Raw genomic sequence first — 15,708 nt, 5'->3', positions numbered from 1 at the left:
TAGATCATTGGGGACAGTATGTCACAGCTTAACAGAGCAGTGGAAGATCTCACCTTGCCTGACACGGCAGCAGACTGATAGTGCTCTGCTCTTTCTTGCTGCTTGCACCCTAGATTTGAAGTTCCTTTTCCCCATCCAAATGACAGAAGCAAATAGTCTGCAAGAAAAATAAGTTCTGTGTCAGCGTCACAGGTTAGCTGGCTCCACGTCCCTGGACAGTGAGATCATTTGAACAAAGTCTGTTACTTAAATGCCTCTTTTTGGTCTCTTCTTAATCCTGAATGGCAAAGTACAAGGCTTGTGTAACACAGGTACTGTAGAGAAAATGGGGAAGAAAGAAGCCGCCCTGGTTTTGGACTGTCAGAACAGTGAGATTTGTTGTGTTCCAAACCGTCCTTCTTGGATCTTATCAAATGAAAAAATAGGATTTTTTTTTTTTTAATTTGTGTGATTTACAGTACTTTGTGGGGAGCGTGGAGAAACTCTGGTATGTGTGAGTCTGAGAAAGTGGACTAATAGCATCTCTGCGGTCGTCTCAGTGAGGACTTGTCTTGCTCTCACTGAAGCCAGTGGCAAAGCTTCTAGTAACTTGCACTGTGGGATGGAGACCTACAATATCCTTCGATATCCTTCAGCCCTTAAAAATCAGGCTGTTCAGACAGGTTCTTGTGTGCAGTGTTCAGCTGCGTGTTGCACTGTTAGGCTGATACCTGAGCACGCATACAGCAAAGCACGCACAGCGAGCACAAATCCCTGCTCTGCACTGTGGCCAGACCCAGTCCGTGTTGAAGCACCCTAGTTTTGGGAAGCATAGGTGCAGATACAAAGCACTGGTCTTGTATTGTGTAGAGGGGTGGCATGACAACAGCATCTTAATGTTTTTCCTTGCTTTGCTTACACTTGGCTAAGAATAGCTTACTCAATGTAAGTGGGTGTTCTTTTTCTTTCTTTTGCTGAAAATCTTCCTCTGTGTCTGGAAGAGCTCTTTCCCATATTGCTTGGTGTTCTTCAGTTTCCATGTACTTTCCTCGTGTTTTTGGTTTCCTGCTCTCTGATCTGTTTTCACTTCAGTGTCCTTTTTCTTTTTTTAATACATACTCTGTTTCAGTGAAGTTGAGTGTAAGGCAGATCAAATAATTCCAGAGTTAAAGCAGACCCTTGAACTCCATGTTTAATGGGTTTGTAATTAGGCCATGTATCCCTGTGAGAATGGGCAGTCTGAGAACTTACCAGGATTACAAAGGGATTTACTCGCCTACTAAGAGTTTCCAGACCTATTAAAGTCTCTAAGAAGTTTTAAGGACACCACCTCCTTCAGCAGGGAACGTTTCACCGAGGCTGTCTGCATGCAGAGCTGGGCGATAGGCAGTGGGAGGAGAGCTGCTGTGTGAAGGAGGGAACAGTTCAGGGCTTTAGGAACGTTAAACGCAGAGATGAATTTTTCAGTCTGCCTTGGTAACGCATGGCTGGTTTACACTGCGTGCTGTGTTTGCTCTGAGAGTTCATGTGTGCATATTTAATAAGACATGAATGTTAAAATGCAATTAACTGGTCATTATATGTGCATTATGCTGCAGATATATACGATTAGTACTGCTTTCTGATCCTAGAAAATATAATTGTGTTTAAAAATAAAGTCTTTGCTTTCCTTGGTCCTACCTGTTCAGTATTTATAAGGTTCTGAGACATGACAGGTGTTCAGGGAGATTAAACGTTAGATGCCAGATTGTTTAATTACAAAGTGGTGGTTTGTTCTTACTCATGACTGAAGGTAGGTGCTGTTGTTTACTGTTCAGAGAGAAAGGGCCAACTCCATGCAAGCAGAGAGTGCTTTCCTCCCCAGTCCACCTCTCAGTGCTGCTGGTTCAGGTGTGGTGGGCTGGGTACAAGGCCAGGAGCACGGTGGTCACTGTTCTCCCAGCAGCATTGTGCTGTTAACTTTATTATCAGCTTAAAGATGCCCAAAGCATAGTAAGGTTTTCCTTTGCTTGGTGATTACCCTGTAAATACTGTGCCATAATTAAAATGGCTGGCCTGCCTGTACAGCCAATTAAGTGTGAATTTGAGTGGTTCAGGTCTATTTTTGGATTTGCAGCGGGTTGGGTGACATTTAGATCAAGGCTTGAACTCTGATTTTCCTTTAACTGTGAAGCATTCCAGTTTCCCACTGGGTAGTTGGGGTCCATAGCCTGACCTGCTGGCTGTAGCAATCTATGTGTGTTCACAGATGTTAAACTTGTACAGTCCTTTGTAATAGTTGTGTCTGGCAGCTACAGTGAGTTGTAGTAAATCTTGGTTAGGAATATAAATTCAGCTGTTCCTGTAGCAGTGCTACAATTGCTGTCTCTGTTACATCCCTCACTGCTTCTCCGATGGCATCCTCAGTACCAAAAGTGTGTGTTCTCAGCAGAGGGAGAAACAGAGAAATGCTGCAGTCTGCACTGTGCTGGGCAGCTTGTTATTTGTGCAGACAGCTGTGATGAACTTCTGTTCTCTTATTTCCATGGCTCCAGAGAAGCCTTGTTACCTGCCGGGAAAGCTGTTCCTTTGCAGTCTTTGGCACTGCGTTGGATTTATACTGCTGATCAAGCAACCTAACAGCACAGAGTTTGGCCTTCTATAGAGGATAGCAGCAGGAGCTGATAGTTCGTTGTGTCACACTGGGAGTTCTTAAAATATAATCAAAGCCATTTATCTGTAGAATTTCTGGAAAACAGAATTGCAGGTTAAATATCAAGCACAAACTGTCCTTTCCTCTTTCTTCATGGAACTAGCTTTTGAAAGGCTGAGAGCTGCTGCAGAGATAACAAGGAATGAAGAATTTGCAGCAGGTGGTACCAAGTGTGCTTGGACAACTCCCAGCCACAACAATGGGCTGTGTGGCTGCACAGAGGCCTGGGGCATCGGCCAGGGACTGCGGCACGAGTGGGAGCAGTGAGTGCCTGCAGCACTGAGCCCATCCCATGAGTGTGCTGTTCTGTTTCCATTCCGTGAGATAACCTCCAGGGAACACCATGTTAAAATTACAAAAAAACAAACTAACCAAAAAATTGCTTTTGCTTTGTTTTGACCAGCTCAGTACATCCCCTTTCTATCCAGAAAGAAACAGCACGTGGCAAGTGTGAAGTGCTCTGTCTGATGATGAAGGATGCCAGGGACAGCGTGAGCAAAGGAAAGCATTTCTCTCGTTCAGGGAATGATCCCAACAAACACAAATATTAAAAGTATTTGCTAGCAGGTTCCCACATTTGCCTGGGAGAGGTTCTCAAGGAAGCTCCCCTGCACAGCAAGGGAAGGATGGCTCCTTGTGGGCTGGTTCGGTGGAGCTTAAGATACTGGAGTAATGAAACCATAGGGAAGCCTGTGCCAGTCTTGCAACATACTCAGTACTCTCCCTTGGGCCCTGTGTGATCTTTCTGTTACCTAGCAGTACTGTACAGTGCATCTCTCACTTGAATGTCACAGTTCACTCTTCTTGTTTTACAGACGGTATCTCTGAGCAGTACCACTCGTGTTCCTGTCGCAGCTTGTCAGGCTGCTTGTGGTACTGGTGTGTGTTTGCCTTAGTGAGAAAACAGACATGGCTGTATGGCATCAGAATACTCAGCTAAGCTTGGCCACTGCCTGCAGTCAGTGCAGCTTTTTGGGATGTGGACCCAGCCTTGCCCGATGCGTTTTTTTGTTTGTTTGTTTCCAATGTAGCGTAAAGCAACTTTTTTACATTACATTTTTATGTTCCATTTTACAGATTTCAGCTGTTTCCATTCACAGGTTATAATTTGACGATCAGTTTCTTCTATATATTTTTTAAACTTCTTTTTGGACGATTTCAGGTAAATATGTGGCTGTATGTGCTTATGAGTCAGCAAGGTAGAGCTGCATGTAAGGCAAAAGTTAGATGTTAGATACCAACACGATCTGTTTTTATTTATTTAAACTCTTTCCCCATGGTGGCCTCGGTGCTCGCTGGGGATCCTCCCAGAGCTCAGCTGAACACGGACAGGCTCTGTGCTGGTGCTGACGTTGGCTGCAGCTTTCCTGATGGCGGCAATACTTACAGCCTGTGACAAAGAGAGATAGTGATCACAGGATTTCAATTATGTGGAGATTAAAGGATAAACTTTGTCAGATGTTTTGCTAATAACTATTAGAACAAAACAGTTTAATCTTTCATATGATTTAACAGTGATTAGAGAATAATCCAATATACTCAAATATCATTCTTTGCAGTACCCATTAACTGTTTGGAACATTTTTGTATGTACTTAACAAAGAAAATAGGATACTTCTGGTACTGCTTTCGTAGAGATGTAGTCTGCAGGTGGATGCTGCCATACAGATAAAGCAGCAAATGCACAGTGATAACACCCCAATAGAGCCGCAGTAATAATTCTTCAAGTTAATGTGCTGCTTAATGTCTCCTACAAAGGAGAAATGTGGGGGAAGTAGAGACCAGTTAATTACACGAAGGGAAGTTTTCTCAGCTGTGCTGTCCTGGTGCTGACTGTAGAAGTAATCACACTGTGCAGCACAGCAGCAGGAGTTTGGGAGAGTTGAGAATGTCAGCTGTGCCTCCTGAGATGAAACAGGTACATCTGAATGTCGTTATTTCAGCCATCAGAAGAGAAGGAGGGTGTGCTGGTAGGGTGGGAGCTGGGCCCTGAGCTGGGTCAGGCTATGCTGCAAGATAACATCTGTCTCTTTGAATGCAATTTGCTTACATCTCCGTTTTTGGGAGGAGGTTACCAGGAGTACATGGAGGGAATGTACATCTAAGAAGCTTTCCCTTTTAAGTTATGTCAGTTGAGTAAAGCCTTTAAAATAGGCCAGGCTAGCAGGGCAATGTTGCAGCATGTGTGTTTTAGTGCTTCTGGGTCTACTCCAGCTGTGCTGGGGCAGGCAGGTAGACTGAGAAGTAAATTGAAGGGTAGAGAAACTGTGAAGTAGTAATTACCCTCAGGAAAAAGGAATAAGCATTTCCCAATTGAAAACTGTTTTGCAAGTAGTTTCAATGTAAGAGTGGCATCTTTGTTTTAATTATTTTCTTCCAGTGTGTAAATATGTTGCTGTCTCTCACTGATCCATGCTAAGTGGCATGTACTGTCTGCAGTGCAAGCAGAAAGCCAGTTGTTTTGAGAGACAGTTGTTGGAGGTATATATTAAACTGCAGGTCTGTGTGCCAAGCTGCTTACATCAGCAGGTGTTACTCTGTTTCATTTTCAAGCACAGCTCCTGATTCCTCTCCTGGAGATAAGTGAGTGATTTTTTGGGAAGATTCAGTATGGAAAATAGGCCCAATGGAGTGTGAAGAAAGTCAGATCTGTAGGGGAGATGTACACACTGCTGAGGAACTGCTTCAGATTCCCTGTATAGAAACTTTTAACCAAGGTTCAATCTTGTGTGCCTCATGATCAGGTTTGCAGAATGTAAAGAAATACTTAACATCATAATCCAGCTGCATCTATGCCGTGTCCAATGAGCCCATGCCTCGTGTTCCTTTGGGCGTTGGAGAGTAACTGCTGCTCCCAACTGCTGCAGGTTTGTGGTGGTCAGTGTGATTCTCTGGCATGTATGCTGAAGGTGCCACAACAGCTTTTTATTGTTGTGCTGCCTGTTGCATACAGTACACATAAGTGGTAAACCTCCTCTTCTCAATACCTGATGGCCAAACAAGATTTGATACTGTGACTTTGCTGCTTGAAAGCCAGTCAGAGGTATGGTGACTTCATTTTTGAGGTGAATATTCCACAAATGTTCAGTGGTGTCTTTTGGTTCCTTGGAGAACATGGACAATTGTTTGGCTGCCCTGCAGTGCTCTCTATTCAAGTTCAGTGCAGTTTTATTCACTGAAGTCACCTTTCTGAGACTCATTCGTAGCCTTTATGCTGCAAATCTCAATATGGACAGTTGTGGCAGTGGAGCGGCAGTGGATGAAAATGTGATGCAGTTTGGGTGGCAGGTGCCACGTATTTGTCCTGTTAGTAGCAAGTTCATGTATCAGTTATTGGGGAGCAAACTGCCTTCCAAACAATGTGAGGATGTTAAATGCAGTAGCCCCACCCTTAGTGTTCTGCTGAATGGCATCTGAGGGCAAAGAGAGAAAGCGTTCAAGAGATGAAAGACATCAGAGGAATAAATAAAACAGAGCCATTCAGTTTTCCAAAATATGTCTGGAAATGTGCAGTATGCTGTGCATCCTGATCCACATCTGAGGATTGATTTGGAGTCAAATTCAGGATTTCTGCAAAGTGGGTGTCAATTCATTGGAGTTGACAGTGTTAAATTAATTCCCACATAATTGTCTGTAACCCAGACAAGAAAATGACCATAGATATTTTATGGAATTTTAACATCAAGTCATAAATCTAGATTAGGAGTCCTGGGGTTATTTTACAGATTTGGTTCATGCCAGTGATGAAGCACCTTTGCCAGTGCATTTGTAAGATACTTGTTTAGGAACCAGTCTAAGCTAGTTAAATTCCTTGAAGCTGGGTATGATGTCAAACCCAGCTCCATAGGCTGGCATGCTGAGTGGAGACAGTAAAGGCTAGATGAGTAAAAAATTCCAGTCCATTTTGTGGCCATTCTTCCTGGGCTGAACTTTTGCACTGAGCACACCGGATTTCTGATTGCATCTGTGTGTCCTTCAGGTCCTGAAATCCTGTGTGAAGTCAGTTTTTAGTGGAGCTGTGTGGGGAAATACTCGGACTTGTGGCTTTTCTTTTTTCATCCAGTTGAAGATCTTTGGATTTAATAATTGAAGTTCAGGCTCTGCATGGCTGCTCTGTAGGTATTTGGATACAGTAAGTGCAGGAAGGAACCCAAGTATGTGGAGCAGCTATGAAATATTCTGTTATAACTCCAGTACATCTCACTGTGATTCTTAGAAGGAATGAAGCATGGCCCTGGGGAGGATGAAGGGGAAGTTTCCATGTGCTACCTGAGAAATTGTTTTGACAGCCATTCCCACGGGAGTGCCGTAAAATAGCTTCACGTGTGCTTATGGGATCTGCATCACTGCCATGACAGGGCTGTGTAAATGGCTGGAGCAAGCCCTAAGGTCTTTCTCAAGATAAATTTCTGTGCTTAGGAATGGAAAGGCACCATGAATACTGGTGGTACACTGAGTGTTTTACCAGAGTTATGTAGTGGTTGTGCTTCTTTTTAAGCTGCCCAATTAAATATAGATAGAAAAAGAGTGGTATGCTTAATAATTGAGCACACCGTGTCAGGCAATGTATGCTGTCTGTGCAGTGTTTTGTTTCAACAGCCCTGGGTTCAGTTTCAAAGAATAAGCTCGAAAGTAGTGCAGGAGTTACGGCACTTTTTCCTGGTGGGGGATGTTAGTGGGCTGCGTTGTCTGCGATGCTCTGGCAGCATCATCGCACCGAAGGAAAAAGAAGATGTATCACATGGCTGTTCTCCTTACGTGTGTAACTGGTGTGGGGATGGATAAAGCAAGGTTGAGCACCAGTAGCTTGTGACAAAGCAAGAGGGGTGGTGTGACTGGACGAGAGGAGTGCTCTCGGCTTTTTAAACCTCAGCAGCTGCTTCAAAACCAACCTGAAACATAAGTGGTCCTATTGCTGGCAAATATAAGATGGAAATACCTGGTCCTTAGGTTTTTGAAAAGATTGCTGGTAACTGAACTACTGGTCTGGTAATAAAATATCTGGAAAGCATTTTCCTCTGGCAACATTATCCCCAGCAATGAAGTCAGTGTTGGAAGAACTGTAATAGATGAAATTTTTTCTTTTGTTTCAAACAGTGCTCCAGCAATTGAGGTGGTGATTTTTGTTTTCACAGAGCCATAGAGTGGCTCTGGTTGGAAGGCACCTCAAGGATCAGGTGCCAGCCCTGTTCTGTGCTCCTGTTCCTTTACACTTGGGCTGCAGTAGATTTTTGGTACATGAACAACACTGTAAATGCAGCACATCCAAAAGTAATGAAGGCAAATATTAACAAAAATTACAAAGCCTTCTGGAGATTCTCCCTCCTTGCCCCCAACATAGCCCGTCTGTTGTGTTAGTTGGCTAGAGAAATGGATGTTAAAACATGATCATTAAGACTGAAATAAAGGGTAATGTGTGTCAAGAGTGATGGGAAAACTTCGGAGTACTTGTAGAAGGACTAGAATAGAAGATTTTTCAGGCTATTTGTTGTAAATTGACCGTGACTGTTAAAAGTAAAATAAAATAACTCTCTGCCTAATAGATTTAATACAAATTTTCTTAACGTTTTTTCCCTGAAGTTTGTGCAGCATTGTGGACATTTATAAGGAAAGCCTTGGAATTATTCCTAGCACAAGTTAGCATTGTGGCACTGATTTCTGACCTCATTGCTCTCCCAGAAAACCCTTTGGATAAAACAAGTGACCAAGCACAGAAGTTGGTACCCAGGGTAAAGTGCTGCCTAATCTCTACCTAAGAGAAAAAATAAGAATTGTTTTATTTTAACAGCAGATTAATTACTCTGGATAGTAAGAAGTCTCAGATGCATTCATTATATTCCAAATACACATGGAAGTCATTTATCAAACACAATGAACAAAACAGGAGGAAATGTGTAAATGTCAAAAAGATGCAATATGACTTCACTGTCCTTGAGCACCAACTGAGTTTAATTACACACATTCAAACTTTTCTTACTTCCCAGCAGGTGCTGTAGTTACCTGCTGGTTTCACATGTGGGAGTTGCTGGCTCAGCACAGCACAGGAGGGGCCGGCAGGGCAGGCTGGGCGGCTGCTGGCAGGGCTGAGCAGAGCAGTGCGGGTTGCAGCGGTGCTGCCGGGAGGAGCTGGGCTCTGCCTTGTAGCACAGCTGCACGGCTGGCTGCTGCTCAAGCACCTGCCTGGCCCACCCGCTGCCAGCAATCAGTGCTGCCCCAGCTCAGCTGTGTTGGAAGGAGCGGTCATTGCATCAGTGTTCTGCCCTGTCCGTCTCTCTTGTGTGGCTTAAGATGTCTTTTCAGTTAGTTCCGTGGAAGAGCTCAACTGGAATGTCAAAAACAGAAGGATGTGCTGAGTAACAGCCTAACTAGTATGCAAGGGTTCTACAGGAACGAAGATTAATTTCTGAGCGCAGTCTCTATCGCCTTAATGGAATAAAACATGTAAGTGAACTAAGAAATTGAGCTGGGTAATCGCAGCTGGCTACTTTTGTAGGCACAGAGCACAGCAGTGCTTTCTTTGGAAATCTTGTATTACCTTTTTCTGCAGAAAAGATAGCTACCATCTAAACAAAGCAAGTCAGAAGTCGTGTTAAAAACATGCAGACTACCTGCTCTCTAAGATGATGGGGTAAATTACATATACACTTCAGGTAGAACTGAGGGACGAATCTAGCTAGGCATGTAAAAGGTAGCAAATAATAACTGGGGGAAGAAAAAAAAAAAAGATAAAACTGAAGAAAGTACTGAATTAACCAACAGTACATTCTGCAGTATATTTGCTTATGCAGAGTTGCCCTAACATTGAGCTAGATTGATTTTTTTATTACTCAGGTATTTAGACTTGTATGTGATGCGTGAGGGATGCCATGCATGCAGCATTAAAGCAGATTTCCCAATTGATTTTCACCAGCTTACCTCATTGAGGCTGGTATCTGAGAAGATAAATATGAATCCCAAAATGTAGTTCTGTTGCACATGTATCTGAATAAATGCAGGTGTTTGGCAGCAGGACTATAGCAGACCCCAAAGGTACAGTCACAACAAAACATCTTTTGTTGCGCTGTAAGTGACATCTACTGCTTCCCTTTGCACCAGATGGAACAGCTGCAGCTTGTGTTGGAGTGTCATTGACCAGGGTGGTCTTTTGGAGAAAGGAAGCAAAGCTTTGCCCTTTTTCTGAGTGCTTCTAAATGTGTAGCTGTAAACGAGCAGCTGAATTCATAACGCACTTTCTTAAATATTGCTATGCACGGAAATCGAAAAGAATGGTGGGTGAGCCATGAAATGCAACAGTTACATGGGTGAAACGCTGCTGCACAAGCGTTTGTTTTGCAGATGCTTCAACCCTTTATTTGTGAAGGGTCTTGCTATCGAATCTCGGTGACTTTCATAGTTTTGAAGGTGATTGGTACAAACGTAGCCTCGCTCCTTCCAGTGCCACTGACGGAGCTCCTTTTGAATCAAAACAAGTAGCAGATCAAGCTGTGACCGGAGTGCTGCAGGAATGGCTCTGGTTGGCTCTCTTGTCCTCATCCTCCCACTGCTCCAGTTTAGTTTAATCACTTCTTTCTAGAAGAACAGCTGTGTGGATACTGATATTCCTGCAGAATGAGGCCTGGAGGCACAGCTGTGGGCAGTGCAGTGGTGCAGCCCAAAGGAAAGGATTTCTGCAGATCCTCCTCCTTGGGGCGCCTGCTGTGCTCAGGTGGTTGTGTACATCGCGAGAAGGAAACGGCTCAGAGCTGGATTGAGTTCGGTGCAGGAGTGGTATTTCCACACTGAAAATGGGTCGCTGTTCATACTCAGTTTAATCTGAAAAGCAGAGCCCTGTTGGGATAGTTAACTTCTACTCGGTGACTTGGTGATTGTCTTTTGCCTCAGCATCAGTTTCTTCCATTTTCTTTTTATTTTCTTTTGTGAAAAGGTAGCTGTATTAATAAAATGAGTATGAACACCATAATGCTAGTTTAAATGAAAATACTGATGTATAAGCTACTCCAGGACAGTTGTATTTATTCAAATTGCACATTTGAATGTTGTATTACTAGCATTGTTTTTCAAAAAAGAAAGATTTTTATGGATTGGGGGGCATTCCCACAAAGCAGCCCAGGGCTGCACACAAACAAGCTGAATTTTCATGTGCTTGCCACATTTCTCTGCACAAATCAAGTTAATGGAGTGCATGTTTTTGCTTGGGGCCTCGTGCTGCTGTCTGGGAGGAGAGCCGTGTGTTTGGAGCTGGAGCTGGGCAGTTCTGTGTTGGAGGGAGGGCTGTGCTCTGACTGCGCTCTGAAGCCCATGCAGCTAAGCCAGCCGTTGGGCTTGGGTGTGAAATACCACTTGGAGCTTTCTGAAGCCCAACCAGCTGCTGTTTTCTAGGCTGCTTTCTGTTTCTCAAAAGAACCAAATAAAATGAATGCAATAAAAGCTGGTTCTTGGAATGTCAAGTCTTAATTGTCATTGCTTGTGATGGATGATAAGAAAACAGTGCCAGTGTGTGATGGAAACCAGAGTAATTTCTGTTGAGATGAGCTGCCTGCCTCCTTCCTGTGAGTGCCAGTTTGAAGTCAGCCTTCTGCCTGTTAGCGCAGAGGCCCTGGGAACATGCAGGAACTTTTTGATTGCTGACAATGACAGAAGAATCTCGGGAAGGTAACTTCAGTGCTGGAGAGGCCGGGCCAGTTTCCAGCAAGTGATTCCTTGAGCTAAATGCTGGGCCCAGGTGCTGCAAGGATTTGTGTCTCCTTCGAAAAAGCCCAACCTGCTGCTCTTCAGCAGCCGTTACTGTGCTGGGCACAAGGGTTTGGGCAGTATTTGGTATCACAGTTTAAAACTGAAATGATCAATAAAATGGAATTCCTTGTATGTCCAGATTCCGTGCTGAACTCAGAATCCTTTCGCTCTACCAACTTCGTGCTGCTGGCAGACTGCGGTACAGCCGGGTTGCCTCTGCTTCCTTGAAAGTATGGCTGCAGTCTGTGGTCAACAAGAGGGCAACAAGTCTGTGGTGAAGGAGTCATGGGGTGTGAAATACCACTTGGAGCTTTGTAAAAGGAATGGGGCCTTGCTACATGTGTTTCAAAACATGTCTTTGGAAACGATACATTTAAATGCCTTCTGATCTTAAGACAGCAGTCCCTCAGTGAGGCTGCTAAAGCATTACTTTGTTATCTGCCAGTACCGGATACAAATTGCTTGTGACCTGGTGAGGAAGAATCAGTGATTTATCACTGAGAAAGATCAGAATTTGAGGTTTTGTTCTATATTGGACTTATTTGCTTGTCATTGTGGGGTAGAAGCACAGGGATTGATTTCTGTCGCTGGCATAAATGAATGTCCAAACTTCAAGATAATGTTCATCTGTTTAACAGGACCTCCCTGGTTTACTGGAGAAGCTGTTATCAGCACTTTCATGACCTCGGTCATTAGACAGTGATGTTTCAAGAGCAGCCCCAGCCCTAACAGTACCTGCCCTGTCAATCCCACATTGAAACGGCACTTAAGAGTCTGTCTCCTTCTTTCCTGAAGCTCCCCTTTAGGTACTGACAGGCTGCTCTCAGGCCTCCTGGAGCCTTCTCCTCTCCAGCCTGCACAGCCCCAGCTCTCAGCCTGATAGGAGAGGTCTTCCATCCCTGGGCTCATTTCTGTGGCTCTCCTCTGGATGTGCTCCAACAGCTCTGTGTCTCTTCTGTACCGAGGACTCCACATCTGGGCGCATCCCTGCAGACAACCAAGGTCAGGCTGCTCAAGGCTGGTCAAGCTGTGGCTGTCACTGTTCACTGCAGGAGAGTTGGACTGATGGCCTTCGAGGTTCCCTTCCAGCTTGGGCCTTTCTATGATTCCAATTGCCTCTGCAAGCTGCCAGGTCTCCAGTGAAGCTCAGCTCTTGAGCAGTGTAATCTGTGGGGGAATCCTCATGGAGTTCAGGGCTGGGTAGTAGGCGTAAACATGTCAGGCATTGCTTGCTTAGGCTGGGTGTGACGGCAGGGTCTGCCTGTCCTGCTTTCTGTGCTCCACATGACAACGTGGTGCTGGTCTTCCTATTTCCTTGCACCCACAAGGGAAGCAGAGCAATATAAAGGAACAAGACTGTGTACAAAGTCAGCATAAAGGAAACATGAAAGTGAAACAAATGGCTTTTCCAGAGTCATTTTGCAGAAAATACAGGAATTTTTTCTCAGTGGAATAGCATTTGATGCAGTTCTTTTTTGTCTATATATTTTTTTTATTGTTAGACCCTCTGAATGATAAAAGAAGATGACATTTTAGTGAGGGTGAGCAGAGTAGTCCTCAATTTGACTAATGTAACTGTACATTCATTCCAGATCTTTGTCAACATACATTAAAAATACTTCATCAGTTCAACCCATTTAATTTTCTGAGGGAGTCCTGAGAGTCCTTGCTGTTACATGAATTAAGAGACACAAGCAGTCTGGAAGAGGAGCCTTTGAATGTTTCATTTCTCTGTTGCATAATGCACTGACACGACTTGTCTCTGAAGGTGTCTCACAAAGCAGTCCTGGGGTGATGGCTGAAATGGAGCTCTGTATGCTTGTGTCATTTTCTTTGTGGGTGTGCAGGTTGGGACTGAACCCTACAAAGGCTGTGGTCTGTAGAGGGGTGCTCAGTGCAGAAAGTATGTACAGGATCTGTGCGTGCTTTGTGCTTCTGATTTATTTCTTTTCTTTCCTTTTTTTTTTTTGGCCTCTGCTCTGAAGGCCATTGAATCACTGAAGGCTGGGTTCAGGAAACTTTGAATCAGGTCCCTGATAAGGGCAGCATGTGTGGAGTTCCAAGGTTTATTCCCTGTGTTGGCAGTTACTCTGTTACAGCTTGGGAAGGAGCTGGATTTCAGCTCTTCCAACTTGCAGGGGGAAATGAACTCCTCTTAAGAACTGAAAATACACGTGAGGCAAAGACCATAATTTTGTTACCATCAGAGCCTATTTTAATGTGCTTAAATATAGTTCCATACACTGGTAGGGCAACATTATTTTCATACCCAAGGATTTTAGGGGAATATTTGTGCTTGCATGAACTGGACGTTGAAGAATTTTCTTTGTACGTATTTGAAATTTGGCAAACAACATTGCTTTACTGTGGGTTTCACAGATAGTTTTGCTAACAAGTCTTGAACGTAGAAAAAAAAAACCCAAACATCAGGTTATTTTTGCAGCTTGTAGATCTTGATGATTTTCTAAGGGTAGAAGTGGTTGGCTGCATCATGCTGTGATGCAAGCCACAACAGAAGTGAGCACAATTATCCTGGAGTAGTATTTTCCTCTGTCTCTTCATTTGGAAATGTTTCCATACACATATATTTCCACACACACTGTGGGAGAAAGATAGGAGACGTGCGGCGAGAGAGCAGAGACTTTCTCAGTAATAAACAGCACTTCTGCCATTGTGGTCGGCTTCTGTCCCAGACCTACCTCAGAAAGCTGCACTTTGACTGTGTGTGTCATTGGCAGGCAGCTGCAGAGGCATCACATTATGCTTGCTGCTACGTTATTTCAACTATAAATAGAGACCTCGAGCCCTTTGCACTGAAACCTTCCCCCTTACTTCCATGAAACCAGTCTGCAGCTCCCCTCTGCCCCATGTCCCTCACAGGCACTGAACTTGGCTGCGTGGCTGTCAGCACATCATGCCGTTGTGCTTAATGCCAATGCTTTTTTCTTCACCTTTTTTTTTTTAATGCTAACTTTGGGGCTTTGGGCTGTCACTCATCCTCTTCACTGAAATCAGCAGCTGTTTTGTACCTGGAAAAAGTGAAATATCAGAGGAAAAAAAATCTCCATATTATGTTGAATTTCCTCCATGCATCCAATTTTGATTGCACTGTTACTGAAAATGAGAATAATTTAACGATGCTTTTCCCTTTCCCTTTTTTATTTTTTTCCCTTTATCTGGATATACATTATTCCTATAGAAATGGAAGACTAATGGAGGTAGCTAATTGCAGTATAGAAGTGTCTATAACAGCTTTCTCCTGGAATTCTGCTCCTGCATGAGGTCTGATCAGCATCCAGCTTCCTACACCCAGTGAGGTGGCGGCTCGTGCTGCCCACAGCACTCCTTGTAAGCTTCCACCAGCTCACCTGGAGACCATCAGAAGCTCAGCGTTTTGCCCATATTTAGAGGTGTTTGGGAAAGCTTCACAAATATTTTCTTTTTTGGCTCATACCTTAAGTGGGACCCCGTGGAGATAGTTTTGCATCTCCACTAGTGTGCAACCAAACAGGGTTTTTGTAAGAATTGTTGTGGATATTAAATTGAGTAATAGAGTGAATATAGCTGTAAGCTTTTAGCTGAATTTGGATCTAAAGCATGGAGTGAATGAAATGAGATGCATCTTTCTGTTCCTCCACAAGAAAGCTTCTGAGGCTTATTGCAGGCCAGTTGCAGAACACTTCTTGTTCCTGCTGTCCAGCAACCCAGCTGGAAACATTTGGTTTTAAATCATTGTGCATCTTTGCTAAATGGGAATTACCCAAGTTAAAAAGCCTCAAACATGACCAAAGCCTAGTAGGTCTTGTGTGACCACAAGAAATTAGATCACTTATTTTGATAGCAGTTTAGATTTTCTTCAAATCCTGACTAAATACATCTCTGTGCTTAGACATAATAAAGATCTATTCATTGCAGACAAAGAAGTTCCTTAGGATGCCTAGAATTGTTAGGTGTGGGGATGTGTGAGGGCTTCCCGTGGGGCTCAGCTGAGCCTGGGGAAGGTTGCTGTTCAATGGGAGCTGGGGCTGCCCCACACTGAGCCCTGAATGTGTCAGGAGCACAGGCTATTGGCAGGGGAGAGGTTTTCTTCTTTTTCCTTCTCCTGTTGATCTGCATATGGTCCAGGGGCAGCTCTCCCGTGACTTCAGGACATGTGCCTTAGATTTTGGTGACAGTAAGTGGATTAGAAATCGCGTGGCCACATTCCTCTGAGGGGCTGCTTCCACCCCCTTTTCTATAGCGAGATGGTGATAGAACCTCTATACCAATCCTGCCACACTAAAGTACATTTCTAAGTTAGAGAC

General features: G+C 43.9%; 1 protein-coding gene across 5 annotated transcripts in view; it reads left to right on the top strand.

Annotated features, from left to right (window-relative positions):
* The window catches only part of GPR149 (G protein-coupled receptor 149), a 130,068-nt gene that overhangs the window by 48,699 nt on the left and 65,661 nt on the right, over positions 1–15,708 (top strand). The window lies entirely within an intron of this gene.

Source organism: Phasianus colchicus, chromosome 10 (assembly GCF_987193195.1).
Source record: "Phasianus colchicus chromosome 10, bPhaCol1.hap1.1, whole genome shotgun sequence".
NCBI lineage: Eukaryota > Metazoa > Chordata > Aves > Galliformes > Phasianidae > Phasianus > Phasianus colchicus.
The sequence above is the reverse complement of the archived record's forward strand: the minus strand, read 5'-3'. Positions and strand labels throughout refer to the sequence as shown.